Source organism: Oratosquilla oratoria, chromosome 2 (assembly GCF_046742065.1).
Source record: "Oratosquilla oratoria isolate Oo_2021 chromosome 2, ASM4674206v1, whole genome shotgun sequence".
NCBI lineage: Eukaryota > Metazoa > Arthropoda > Malacostraca > Stomatopoda > Squillidae > Oratosquilla > Oratosquilla oratoria.
The window spans coordinates 9219260-9234259 of NC_134778.1; the positions used below are offsets into that span (position 1 = coordinate 9219260).

General features: G+C 39.2%; 1 protein-coding gene across 2 annotated transcripts in view; it reads left to right on the forward strand.

Annotated features, from left to right (window-relative positions):
- The window catches only part of LOC143036865 (uncharacterized), a 108951-nt gene that overhangs the window by 1599 nt on the left and 92352 nt on the right, over nucleotides 1-15000 (forward strand). Inside the window, exon 2 of one of the 2 annotated variants that reach the window (XM_076204764.1) lies at nucleotides 3362-3859. The gene's annotated coding sequence lies outside the window, so the exon portion shown is untranslated. The remainder of the gene's footprint in view (nucleotides 1-3361; nucleotides 3860-15000) is intronic. The other variant, XM_076204772.1, reaches the window with a different exon arrangement.

Sequence of the window (15000 nt, forward strand, 5' to 3'; positions counted from 1 at the left end):
CCCACTCTCGGAAAAAAAAAATAAGCCGAGATACAGAGTAAGCCGTATATTTCGACCATTGACTGTGATCCTCTTCAGCAGGTACATACAAAGAGTTGGAAGACAAGAAGATATATACAGAGTGAAATTACAACAAAAGGGAACCAGGGAAGCCTCAGGTCACATACCTTTGATGGGAATTGGACATTTTGTTCCTTGGAGATGAATTTGTTTACTACCAAGATATTGATAGAATCTGGTGACCATTGACCTTTTGATGTGTTGAAATTTGGAAATTGCTTGATAAATGAAGATTCATTTTTTTCTTTTGAAACTACAGTGTGATTGATACACTATGGCTGCATTCTTCCAATCTATTCCGTGATCTAACAGGCTCGAATGGAGGAATACAGTTGAATTTTCTTGACCATGATTTACAGAATTTTTATGCTCATTTATCCTTGTGGTTAGATCACGTCCCGTTTATTCCCAGTGCACATGCTCACAATCAAGACATGGTAATTCTCAGGAATTCTGTGATGGACATTTACCACTTTTTTAACATACTATTAGGGTAACTAATTATAATTTTAATATGTTTGCTGGTTAGTAATTTTGAAGAGGCATGGATGGAATCATTGAATGGAAGTTTAATAAAAAAAATGTATCTCAGGAAAATTTAGCACTATTTTTGATGTTCTGTAATAACTGGATTTTGCTTTACTGAGGGCTTTTGTCAAAAACCAGTTCTGGTAACCTATTCGTAGTAATTGAGTACATACTAATTCAATTTCAAAAGAAAAAAAAATTGAATCTTTATTTATCAAACAATTTCCAAATTTCAACATATCAAAAGGTCAATGGTCACTAGATTCTATCACTAGCATGGCAGTAAACAAATTTATCTTTAAGGAACAAAATGCCCGACATCATCAAGGGCATGTGACTTGAGAGTTCCCTAGTTCCCCTTTGTTGTAATTTCCCTCTGTATATATCTTCTTGTTTTCCAACTCTATATATGTACCTGCTGAAGAGGATCACAGTCTGTAGTCGAAATATACGGTTTATTTTGTATCTCAGCATATCTTTCTCCAAGAGTGGATCTAAGTATTATGTGTATATATATATATATATATATATATATATATATATATATATATATATGTATATATATATATATCTATATATATGTATGTGTATATGAAAGAAGATTGAAAGGTGTGATTTCATAATAGTTTTTCAGATCATAAAAGGGAAGGGATAAAATTGGCATAGTTGTCTTGCTCTGAGGCAAAAGAGAACCATGAAATCATGGGAACAAACTAAAAAAAAAAAAAAAAAAAAAAAAATTGTCCATTTAGGTGTATCAACTCACTGAATAACCCAGAAACCGAAATAACCAAAGATAAGACCATTAACGAATTCAAAACTAGATATAGAAGCTGAAGAATAAGAGGTAGGACTCTTTTCCAGCATATAACAATTAGGTAAATATATGGTAAATGGGTGAATATATGAGTGCATGTGCGCGTACAAGCACACACACACAAACACACACACGCATATTGGTAGAGTCCCCGGCCGCCACTACGGCGGTCCGGGTTCGAATCCCTCCCAGGGCTGAAATAATTTCAGTGTCGCTGCGCTGAGTCGTTACTCCAACTCTCGTGGGCGGGAAGTTGTGTGTGTGCGTGTAAGGTCACAGTATTACCCATAGATTGGTCATATATGAACTCTGAGCTCTCTACCGGGAGGGTAATAGCTGTCGATCACGAGCCCAACACGTGATCCAAGACCATGGTGAATCACACACACATAAGCACGAACAATATCTACTATAATAAAGTAGTAGCCTCTGTCTGTCTGTTTGATCATGAACTCCTAGGTTTTTGCAGATAGACCCCCATAATCATATATATTCTGATACCCTATCCCTCCAGGTACTTGGATAACTATATTTCATTTAAAAAAATATATATTTTGCTTTGGGTTAAGGGTTAAAATTAGGTGGGTTATGGTTAGGTGAGTGATTATTCACGAACTACTAGGTTTTTGCAGATAGACCCCTATAACCATATATATTCTGAAACCTTATGACCCAAGGTACTTGGAAAACTATCTTTCATTTGTCTGTCTGTCTGTTTGTTTATTTGTTTGTTCAGGAACTCCTCCCAGGGTTTTGCATATAGACCCCCATAACCATATATATTCTGATACCCTATCACTCCAGGTACTTGGATAACTATATTTCATTTTCATGAACATATATATTTTGGATAGGGTTAAGGGTTAAATTTAGGTGGGGTATGGTTAGATTAGAGATTATTCACAAACTCTTCCTAGGTTTTTGTAGATAGACCCCTATAACCATATATATTCTGAAACCTTATAACCCAAGGTACTTGGATTACTATCTTTCATTTGTCTGTCAATTTGTTTGTATGTTCACGAACTCCTAGGGTTGTGCAGATAGACCCCCATAACCATATCTATTCTGATTTCCTATCACTCCAGGTACTTGGATAACTATGTTTCATTTAAAATATATTTTGGTTAGGGTTAAGGGTTAAAGTTAGGTGGAGTATGGTTAGGTTAGGGATGATTCACGAACTCGCAGCAACGCGCGGGTAATTTGGCCAGTATACAAATAACAAAAATATATACACGTGCGCGCAGATCGAAGAGAAAAATATACAGATTTTCACACAACTAGAACCATACATGAGTTTAGAATGAGATGTAATAATCTAAAAAGAAAGTTATTGAAGTTTGTGATAAGTTTCAATTTTCCATACAAGTGCGTAAACCCTTCAATAGTTTAAGAGATGAAACAAATAGGTAATACACACACACACGCGCGCACACACACACACACACACACACACACACACACACACACACACACACACACACACACACGGTGGCGAGGTTGGTAGAGCGCTGGACCGGAAAGTACGGTAGTGCTCGCAGTACCTGATTCGAATCCTGCCCAGGGCCGAAATTATTTCGGTATCGCTGTGCTTCGGGTCGTTACTCTGACTCTCGTGGGCGGGGAGTTGGGTGTGTGTGTGTGTGTGTGAAAGGTCATAGCATTACCCATAGATCGGTCATACGAGCTCTGAGCTCTCTTCCGGGAGGGAAATAGCTGTCGATCACGAGTCCAACACGTGATCCAAAGACCAAGGTGAATACACACACACACATCCAGAAATATGAGTGCTGTCATGTAAATAGGTGAATGAAATAATTAGAAAAAATAGTGATTCATCTGGTAATTTTGTCGACTTCTTGTGTACTCAACTATAGTCTTTTGAGTTCGATAATGTCAGAATGGCTGTGTGCAACAACTAATATCTGATTAATCATTGTCATATTACCCCAGAGACAAATATTGTTTCATCTAGAATTATTTAAATGATGATTGAAGACATGGCCTCTGACCTGCTAGGACAGAGTGGGTGCTGCTGCCTCTCTGACCTTATCCCATTCGATCGACTATAATGACTACAACTATGCACAACCTATAGTGACAACAGTATACATTAGAGTGACGATAGCCGCGGGCGTAATAAAGAATAAAATATAGCAAATAAATTATGTGGTCAAGGAAAAGCTGAAGAAGCCGTGAAAGGAAGGAAGGATTTTGTTTTGCGTACAAAGCATCTATGTGTTCGTCCTTCCATTGGTCTGATTGTCGTCTGTTAGCAGCCGGAGGAGAAGCATGGCGAAGTTAGTCGCTCTTACCCAAGGAGTCGACCACGAGAGCAGCAGCAGCAGCAGGCACAGAAACGAATGACAAAACTCGCGACCACCGCCACTGTACTACAGCAGATGATAGTAGTAATAGACGACGAAGAGGAATTTGGATGTGGTGAGAAGAGTAAGTAGTCATGTTTCAGCTGTATTATTGTAATTGGAAATGTGTGTCTATTTGTATAACGCGTACATTCTCATATACACTAAAAAAGAAGATGGATGTAAAAAGATAGCAAGTGAAGTTGGACATGAAGTGGAAATTAATGTTATGGTTATAGTATGAGGTTTATTCAGTCCAAACGTTTCGATTCTGCGATCCCATCTTCAGCTGCGGGCGACTGGCTTTCTTCAGGTTCTCCACGAGAAGGGGCCGCTAAAGAGGTCGAAACGCATGGGTTGGATGGAACTCCATGCTCTTGCCTTGATCTTAATGGCCACCCCTACTCCAATTAGTTATCATTAAGCATGAACAGATTATTTTTTCCCCTCTCATTGACATTTCATATTTATCCTTCTGTGAGCTCCCCTTCGCCTTCTCTACCGACGGGTGAGTTTCATGGAATTGTATCTGGTTTGATATAGAGTCATTACAGCAAGACGCTATGGGTCTCCGAAATCGGTACAAAAGACGTCAAGACGTCTCTTCAAATCGACATTCACTGTCCTGTCCATGACTCACAAACCGTACAAAACAAGACTCACAAACCGTACAAAACAAAGAACACAAGCTACTAATTTGAGATTAGGATCTTAGATCTCTTACATAAGTATCGATAACAGTATATACTCCCGGTTGAGCGAGTCCATAATACCATGGCCAATGTCAGTCTTTCGAAGGACTTGACATGGCCAGGTACTGTTGTGTATTGCTCTACCAAAATATGTGAAGCTTAGGTCTCCTACATAAGTATCGACAACGGCATATACTTGCGGTTGAGCGAGTCCATAATACCACGGCTAATGTCAGTCTTTCGAAGGACTTCTTGACATGACCAGGCACTTTTGCGTACTCCCCTACCAAAATATGTGAAGCTTTTCAAGGCCTCAGTGATTTGCCACATGCATGGGCAAATGTATCTGTGTCAACCAGTTAGCCCCCAGTTACCTGGACCTTTTTCAGGAGATCTGAATTCCAAGCTATTTGGGTAGTGACTCAAAGACTGTAACCAGGATCCCCAACGACTTCACTAAAAGTAAATACAAGGTCATTGGCCTACGCGATGCAGGTGGATGTTCTTAAATTATATTGATGGACAGCTTTCTCAAATACCCAGTCCATGCAGGTGCTAAAAGTGTTGGGGCATGGACGCACTTTTGTCTCACCCCTGAATTAACAGAAAATAAACTATGTATGCCTCCTCTTCACGTCACAGCAGTCTCTGTTCCTGAGTATAAGTCAGGCATCAAGCCATTAATTCTCGCAGAAATACCTCGGATCCGTAGAAGATCCCAGAGCACCCCACGATGCATTAAGTCAAACATCTTGAAATTACCATAGAGTGCAAGCAATCCCAATAGAAGCTAACGTCGGTACTCCACAAGAATATGAAGCATTAGGATCCAATCAGTTGCTGACTTGACGGTCGTGAACCCTGATTGTTCAGACCTCTGAATGTTTAGCAGTTGTAAACGAGGCCGTGCCACTGTAGTAGGCAGCACTACAGGGATCACGGAATAGAAAAGTGATGTTATTTTTACACGATGTGTGAAGTATTCATAGAAATATGGATTAGAACTATGCACATTTAATGCAGACCTACATTTAGTTAGAGGGCAGGATAGATAAGATGGGGGAGAGGATGGGAGGGGGGATGTGGGGGTTTAGTGGAAGGAAAGAGTGAAATGGAAGGAAGTTAGAGTTATGATAGGTGTGGGGCAGACCCACTTGCTCGGTTAGTTTAATACCGTTTTCATGTATCCCTCCGCCATTAAATACATAATACACGATGAATACATTAATGTTCTGTACAAAGTATGCAAATAATGTTATGTACAAATAGATTCCACAATATGATAGCCATCCTTGAATGTGATACAATATTTACAATATATGATTTGATTATAATTGACGTACAATAATCATTTTACCAAGATTACAAATTTTATTTACAATTAAGCTATGTGCAGTAAGAGGACACTGCAACAGTTGCCACACCAGCAACAAAGGAGCAAGGGCCTTGTTTGGCACATTGAGCAATGTAATATGGTGATAGTTGTTGCAGTCCTTCCGGTCATTTTTCCTCTTCCAGACATGGGGCGATTAGACCCTTTTTCAGTTATTGGGAATGGTGCCGGAATTCCAAACTCCAGACATCACCACATGTACCCCACAGATTATAGCCTCACCTCCGGCATTCAGCAACTCCTCCCTGATGTTGCCCATGCCGGTTGCTTTTCCAGCCTTTAACTTACAGCTTTTTCGATCACTCTTAATTAGGGTGGAGTTTTATCTATTGGTAGATCGCCAACCGTCAATTGAACACCAGTGAAGGGAAGGTGGTCGTTCGGAGGTTTATGTACAACTGCTCAAGGTACTAGGCAAAGAGTTTACACTCCTCCACATCTGAAACTATTTGCTCATCGGACGGGGCTTTTCTGGGTCATAGATCTGGAGCGGAGTCTCTCCAGGGCTCGGCAAGCAGGCTTGAAGTCATTGCATTAAAATGGCCCTCGACATTCTTAGTGATTCTTCAAGAGTACTTCCCCTTATCCATCCTCATGAGAGTTCTAAACTGTTGTTTCTGATTCCTGTGCCGTTCAGGTGCACAGCCAGTCTGGCAGCATAGCTCATCACTATACTCTTCAGTGTATCACGCGATACCACACTACTTCTCGACTTTAAACGCTCTCTAATATACTCAGTAGCTTCCAGCGTTTCACGTTTGAAGTTATCCCACAGTTCTTCAGGGTTCTCTAGGGTGCGATGGGCTTTGAGTTTATTAAAGATTGCCGCAGCATACACCTGGCCGTACGCGTCATCCCTGAGCCTCTCTAGCTAGCCTCTTCACTCCGGGGCACATCGCACGTCTGGCAGCATTAACTGCCCGACGTGCGATGTTGCGTCATAATAATCGCATTATAAAAAATAAAGTCAGTGCTCAATCGTTCGTTCTCTTTCACCCGTGTATTTTGATAACCATAGAAAATTGATGAAGCCAGTTTAGAGAGAATGAAAATTACGTAGGTACGACTACAATAAATATAATCAAGATGCCGACGTCGGCATAATCGAGTACGTACTTGCTCCTCATGCCGCCTACGTAGGCATCACCGTATGGAAGTGGCTAGAAAGAATACAAGAGGATTACATTTAGGGATTCTCATAAACTTCATATGCAGTCTGTTGCGACCACAGTTCTATGATCAGTCCCAAAGAACTGATTATTTCGGTAGATCCTGCAGTTATGCAGAATCCTCCAGTAAATATGAGCAAATATTTGATTGGTTTCTTTTGTCACTCCGGCATTGCTATATCAATTCCATATCTGTGGTTCTCATCTCTAGAATCAGTAGTAAGTAGTCATCAACGTTCTGGATTTTGCAAAGTTCAAAAAAGAGAATTGTCAGTGACCCTGTTTTCTAGCGCCATATTGTGCCAACAAATACTTCAAAACCAACTTTCCCTCTGCCAGAAACAAGACTGAAGTCGTCCAAAACAATAAAGATTCCCGTGGCAGGTACTTGTTGACTATAAAGTCAAGTTTGACACAGATTATTTACGTCTTTCAAGTTCATACTCAAGACAACCACAGTATTGAGACATAATTCATCCTCCAGGATAAATGGTCATTGAATCATTAGAACATAAGAAAGAAGGAGACTACAAGAGACCATAAGGCCTACACTAGGCAATTCCATGTCCATTACCACCTATCATCCCCATCCATAAAGTTATCTAACCTTCTCTTATAACAACCGATTGTTTCAGCGCTCGTTAAATGGTCACTAAGTCTATTCAATTCGTTAACCACTCTATTGGTAAACTAGCTCTTGCCTATTTCCTTCTTAAATATAAATTTGTCAAAATTATACCCATTACTACGATACCTGCCTACTGACTTAATATGACGACCTTGTTTGCATCACCTTTGTTAAAGCCCTTGACCCATTTGCATACCTCTATTAGATCACTCCTCATTCTACGTCATTCCAAAGAGTGCACATTAAGGTGCCTAAGTGTAGGAGAGAGGCCAAACGCAGAGTATGGGATTCAATATATTTTAACGTTTCGCCCAGCAGGGCTTCTTCAGAAATAACCTTTATCAGGATCCATACTGAAGTTTGCAGGCTACGAACAGATGAGTAAAAGCAGCAACGACTGCAACAGCACTGTAGAAGAGAGGCCAAAAGCAGAGTATGGGATCCAATACATTTTAACGTTTCACCCAGCAGGGCTTCTTCAGAAGAAGCCCTGCTGGGCGAAACGTTAAAATACATTGGATCCCATACTCTGAGTTTGGCCTCTCTCCTACAGTGCTGTTGCAGTCGTTGCTGCTTTTACTTAAGGTGCCTAAGCCTGCCTTCGTATGATAAATTTCTGAGCCCATGTATCATTTCGGTCATTCTCCTTTGTACTGATTCCAGGGAATCAATATCCATTCAATAGGACGGAGACCAAAAAATGTACCGTAAAGTCAAGGATGGGTCCAACTATCGCCAGATATAGTTTGATAACTACATCTGCACTTCTGTTTGTAACCGTCTCAGTAAAATCCTAATACTCTGTTAGCTATGTTCCTGGCACTAATGCACTGTTTCCCGAATTTATGGTTAGGACTCATTAGCACTCCCAAGTCTTTTTCAGATTCTGTTTTCCTTGTAATGACGTTGTCTAAGCTATACCTGTTTTCTGGATTGTGTAAACCTGCGTTTAACACACTGCACTTTGAGATACTGAAGTTCATTTGCCATGGCAAACAATTTGCCATGCAAACAATTTGCCATGCAAACAATTTGTTAAGATCTCCCTGCACTATCCCGACGACTTCCCCAAACCTGATATGGGGTCCTATTTTAGTGTCGTCCGCAAACTTACTAACATCGCTATTAATTTCATTGTCCAAATCGGTTATATACATAATGAACAATAGGGGATCCAAAACCGAGCCCTGGGGAACTCCACTAATAACATTACCATTTCTGAATTTTACACCGTTAATGGTGACCCGCTGTTTTCTGTCACTAAGCCATGATCTAATCCATTCAAACATTTTTCCAACTATGCCATGGGCTTTGACTTTATTTAGTACTCTCTTGTGTGGCACCCCATCGAATGTTTTGCTTAAGTCAAGGCAAATAACGTCGTATCTATCATTGTTATCCGCCGCCTTGTAGACATTAATGTAAAAAGATAAAAGATTAGTTGCACATGACCTACCCTTGGTGAACCCATTCTGTGAGTCACGAATCATATCGTGCCTCTCGATGTGAGCTCTGATTCTATTAGCTATTATTGATTTCAGCATTTTACCTATAACCATCGTTAAACTGATTTGTCTATAGTTGTGCACAGAAGATGTAACACCCTTTTTGAAAAGAGGGACAGCATTTGTCTGTCCCTAAGAAATATGCACGAATCTCTTACCTCCTTCCATTTCATTCTTTCCTTCCACTTAACCCCCAAATCCCCCCTCCCTCCCTCTCCCCCATCTTATCTATCCTGCCCTCTAACTCTAACTAAAAATGTGTAAGTATAAATTAAAAAACCGAGGAAGTGGCCCCACATCTATCATAACTCTAACTTCCTTCCATTTCATTCTTTCTTTCCACTAAGGCCCCAAAATCCCCCCTTACCTCCCTCTCCCCCATCTTAACTCTAACTAACTAAGTGTAAGTTTAAATTGTATCAAATCTTTAAATACTAGTTAGTGCACTTGGTGCGAAAACCACTCTCTACTGTGGTAATGTAACCAGTCTCATCGTGAGCTAGTCATAAAGATCTCGTTATCTTAATCTTTCCCTCGTGTATTCTTCTCCTTGTTGCTGTTATAACCCCCCCAAACATGTAAGCGTAACTTGTCATACCTTTATCCACTCAAAGACCCCATCTCTAAAGCATACTCCAGTTTCTATAAAAGTGAACACACAAATATTGTCCACCCGTTCGTTTCTGAACTTTTTGAGCATCTAACTTAAGTTTCCACCAACTCATGCCTTGTGTGTCCACTAGTTTGCGTACTTCCTTTGTTTCCATATTTATTTCATATTGCCCGACATTACTGTTTACTCCTCTTTATAGTTGTAGATAATTTTCTAGTGGAGACTTCCTGACTTGTTGAACAATTTTGTTAATTCGGCTCTTTTTGATGTCTCTTCACAAATTTTCTATCTATTGTCAATTTGGAGATCATTTCTGTCTCAGTTACCATGAAAAAAGACTGTAGAACATTTTAGGATCATATATGTAAAAAAATAAGGCTCTCATCTTCACTAAGGATTCTCTTGTAATAATTTCTAACTCGTCTCTATAGTTATTTTGTCTTCTATCTTTAACTTTTCCATACTACATCCTTGGCTTTCATTGCTGTTCTACTTTTTTATTATAGTAGTTTTTAACCGAGTTTTTCCAACATTTGGTAAATACACAGACATGACAGAATTGAATAGACACCAAGAGAAATCGTTTAATTTACTAAACAAGCAATTGATACAATTAAAGTGCTTATAAATGGTCACAATGTGAATAACTAATACTTGGTTGACATCCCCTTTGCTTTTTTCAATACAAGGGCCCTTCTAGGTATGCTAGTGATTAATTCCCAAATATCATCTTGAGGGATTTCTTCCCATGTTTCCCGTAGTAATCCTAAGAGTTCGGGCTTTGATTTTTTTTTTTTTCGAAGTTGTCGGTCCAATATGCCCCAAAGGTGTCCAATAGGGTTCATATCCGGGGACTGACTTGGCCATGGAAGTTTCCTGATCCCATTTCGGCTCAACCAAATTTGTGTTGCTTGAGCAGTGTGCCAAGGAGCTCCATCTTCCGTAAATAGGAAGACATCTTTACTCATTTTACCACTGGAGAATATTGGAATGAGTCCTTCCTTTAATATAGAAACATATTTGCCTGAATTGATGTTTCCTTGACACTCCACAAGCTCTGATCGACCATCGCTCCAAATTGGACCCCACACCATTATTGAAATGCCACCATGTTTCACTGTTGGCTGCAGTCTTTTGAGGTCAAACTCTTGACTACAGAGTGTCCAGACCCACACTCTTCCACTGTCAGAAAATAATGTAAATCGTGACTCATCAGAGAAAATGACAGTGTTCTAAAAGGCCACAGGTCTCTCCACCATCTCAAGAGCCCAATCCTTTCTGCGCTTGATATTGGCTGGACGGAGTGGTTTCCTTCTTGCAGCTCTGCCATAGTAACTCAGTTTGTGGAGATACCTGACAGCGCAACGTGGATTCTCTTCGACATTTTTTTTTTTTTTTTTGGGGGGGGGGGGGACAAGACGCAAGGTTCTTTCTGAGGACCCAGGACGACCTGAATGAGGTTTTGTACCCTTCTTGCCCTCTCTGGTAAATTGTACGATCACTTTATTAACAGTGGAAAGGGGTACTGACAGATTATCAGATATTTTGCGTTGACTAAGTCCACCTTCATGTTGACCCACAATACGACCTCACTGAAATTCAGATAGGTCTACTGCTCCTTTGATTCGTGGCATGCTTGATTAATCTTGTATGTAATCTGAAACATAAATCTAGGTAAATATAACATATTAGGTAAATTTGAATAACATTAAGCGTATATATCACATTTTGGGTGATATATATGCTACCATGAAGTCACTCTTATGTTGTCCTATGATTTAAATTCTAGGGTTTATCGACTCAGCTTTGTCTTGGCTCAGTATTACTTCATCTAATTTTATATAATATTGTACAATTATCAACACCTCGCCTCCCATTTCACGATTTTTATCACAACTCCAGAGTGCATGCATATGCCATATCTACCATTTCTAAGTTGTAGATTTTTTTTTTTTTTTTTTTTTTTTTTTAGTTTGATCTCGACTAGGCACAGAATATCGGTTTGATTATTATCAGGTAATTATAAATTTTTAATCTCGTTGATAGCTATCTACACTGGGAAATGCAAATTATATTCTTACACAGTTTTGTTCTCTTCCTATTCGATGCTGTTTCTTCCGTTCTATTCACGTTCTTAACCTTGGCTTCACCTACAAGCTCTTTCACATCTTTCTTCCTCAGTAGTGTCTGTTAATTACTTCGTTTGCCGTGATTGGTGACTTGAACTAATTTTCTAACGGAATAACTCCATATTCTGTGCACTAACCTAACCTATCCACATCTTTAACATGATCATGCGCAACGGAATCCGTTCCTAGAACTATGGATGCAGTTTCTTGAGCATTTTGTAGTTCGTGATATTTCCTTTCCCTCCGTGAATTAATGTTTTCCTCAACCCTACTACAATAACATATTTAATTTTTCTACAACCTCCCCTGTCAAGAAATTCTTTATATTATTCACTACCCGTTCTTCTATTCAATCCTGTTTCTTTAAAGTTGATTGGTTCTTCTCCCTGTCATGTCGACCAGCCTTTTTGATGCGAGTTTTCTTTATCGTATTCAATTATTGTTGTCATTTATATATATTTCTCTTTTTAATAGGGTCTATTCTGGATTTATAAACAATGTTTTGGGATTTTTTTAGTTTGTCTCAAGTTCTCAAAATTTGGATTCATGATCCGAAACATTTTTTTTTTTTTTAGAATTTTCATTTTTCACTTATTTCATTTACTTTCTTAGCTATTCTATCGCAAATTGGAAATTTATTCTACCATGTGTTCCCATTTTTAACTCCTGTATCTGATTTACCATACACATTTTCTTAATTTAAGTAACTTTCAAAACGAGTCCTTCTCTTATCGGAGGTAGACATTGTTGACGTTTATTGACTACGCTTTTTTCAACGTTTCTTTTTGTTGAACGTATTCCTATTTGAATGCTTCTTGCTACTTGTACCATAAACAATGGACCAAATAGGAGGTTCATTGCCTACAATATTCTTTTGTATCCTGGAATTGTCCTTTCCATACCCCACAACTGGTACGGGTGTTCCACGAAAGACAAATTATATTTTTAGATGTGATGCTTGAGCCCACTTCTCTCGACCACCTGAAAACAAACAACAGATAAATAAATAAGAAAATAAATACGCAAACACATAAATGAATAAATTACACACCTGCAGTTTCTGTAGCCATCGAACATACACCACATTCACAAACACTTGGAGCCCACACACACACATTAAAAAACCTAACACACTCTGTACATATTGCAAATAAACATGAGGATCGCAAGTACACACAGCAGCAACTCCTACATAAATATACCATACTTATACAGGAAACTAAACTAACACATCAAACCACACTACCCACATTCAAAGTGTACACCGCAATCAGGGAAGACAACACACAACACAAAGATGGACTCCTAACACTAATGGACAACAATATACCCTTTTCCAATGCGACAAAAGAAACCAGTCAAAGACATCACAGTGCAAATTACAATACATAGAGAAATAAATCAACTTAACAAAAAAAGAAAGAAAAAAATACCAGCGGTATACATCTAAAACATCGACAACAACCTATTACATATACCTCGCAACACATCTATACAAAACACTTACACAAGCAGATCACAGAACAGGTACTTCAAAACCGATGACTCGCCCACTCGAGTAACCCTCCCACGGCAGACAAGAAACTCTCTAGCTTGTCTGCGCCCAGGCATTGAAACAGTACCAACACTGAATAGGCCTGACCACAGGGTTAAATTACCCCAGATGCAGTCGCCACACAGAAGACACAGAACACCTCATTTATACTGCCTTATCCAGACAGCACATAATCTCTCTTGAGTGACTTGTAGGCAAAACCAGTGGCCGTTACTCGTAAATATGTATGTCTGTTTATGTGTATATATATGTGTGTGTGTGTGTAGGTGATAACTGCAAAAAATGTGCCAAATGTAGTACGGGCTTTATGGGCAGGAAAAGCTAACCGCGAAGCAGTCAGTGCCATGCAGTAGTGTGGCAACGGAACGGCAGCTTTAGGGCATGGGTGCAAGGACGCAAATGTCAAAACAACCTTGAGTTAGGCGCCTCCCGAATGCCAAGCAGACGCCCTCTCGGTCTTCGACAAGTCACTTCATGGATTTGTTTTCAAAATTACAACAGTTCGCCTGTACTATTACTTTGCGTTTGATTAGAAATAAATAAATGTGTAGATAAACATAACGGTGGCCGACGAGGACAACAAACGACGACTCGACGTCACTACTCCACGCGTATCGACGACAAAATAAAAACAACAACGAACCTGTTTTGTCCAACCAGGGTGGGGGCTAATGGTTCTCATAGTTGCATAATGCTCTCATGTTTATGTGGACGCAACTTCCGCATGGGTGCAGATGGAATCGTATTAATATGCGATTTCTATTATATATCAACCGGGAATCTCGTCGGCTATTGACAGTATGGCTTCCCCATTGTAGATTGCGACGCACCACACATACATTTCATGATCGAATAACGGTTATTACACATTTGGTTTTCACTCTCTGATAAAGATACCTCATTGCCGTGAGATAATCTAATTTGACAATTTTACCACGGTTGAAGGGGTGACGTAAATATTTTATTATCATCTTGCTATATTTCGTACTGACAAGTCGAGTGAGTACATTGAGTATCTTTAGCCAGAGTAGATTTGGTAGATTTTTAATTCGCACGTTTCACTGTTACTGAGAACAGCCAAATTCAAAAGCTTGTTGACAGTTTTGCATGATGTTAATTAACAAAGGAATGACGCCACGGAATATCGATCTTATTTTTACATTAATTCAGTACAACTCGAGTTATCAGACAAATTTCCAAGACAATTAGAATTCAGTGGTTATGTCATTTAGAAACAACATATGACTGTCGTCGATCTTTGGGATCTTGCTGTATTCTTAGGAAGAAAACTGGACACAGTTTCTGTCAGTAAAGATTTAAAAATATTTACTGACTACATATGTTACAAAATTGTTTACAGAAGTTGTGGAACTGTTTGAATATTACCCATAAATTTATTGATGTAAAATATTAATAACCCAAGGCTTCAGAGTAAATAAAAACAAGATAATTGCTTCGAATGTCGTTGCATTCGGAAACTGATACAAAAAGACTCTGAACAAAAACAAGCCAGTTGCTCTGAAAGTCGTTGCATCTAGGAAA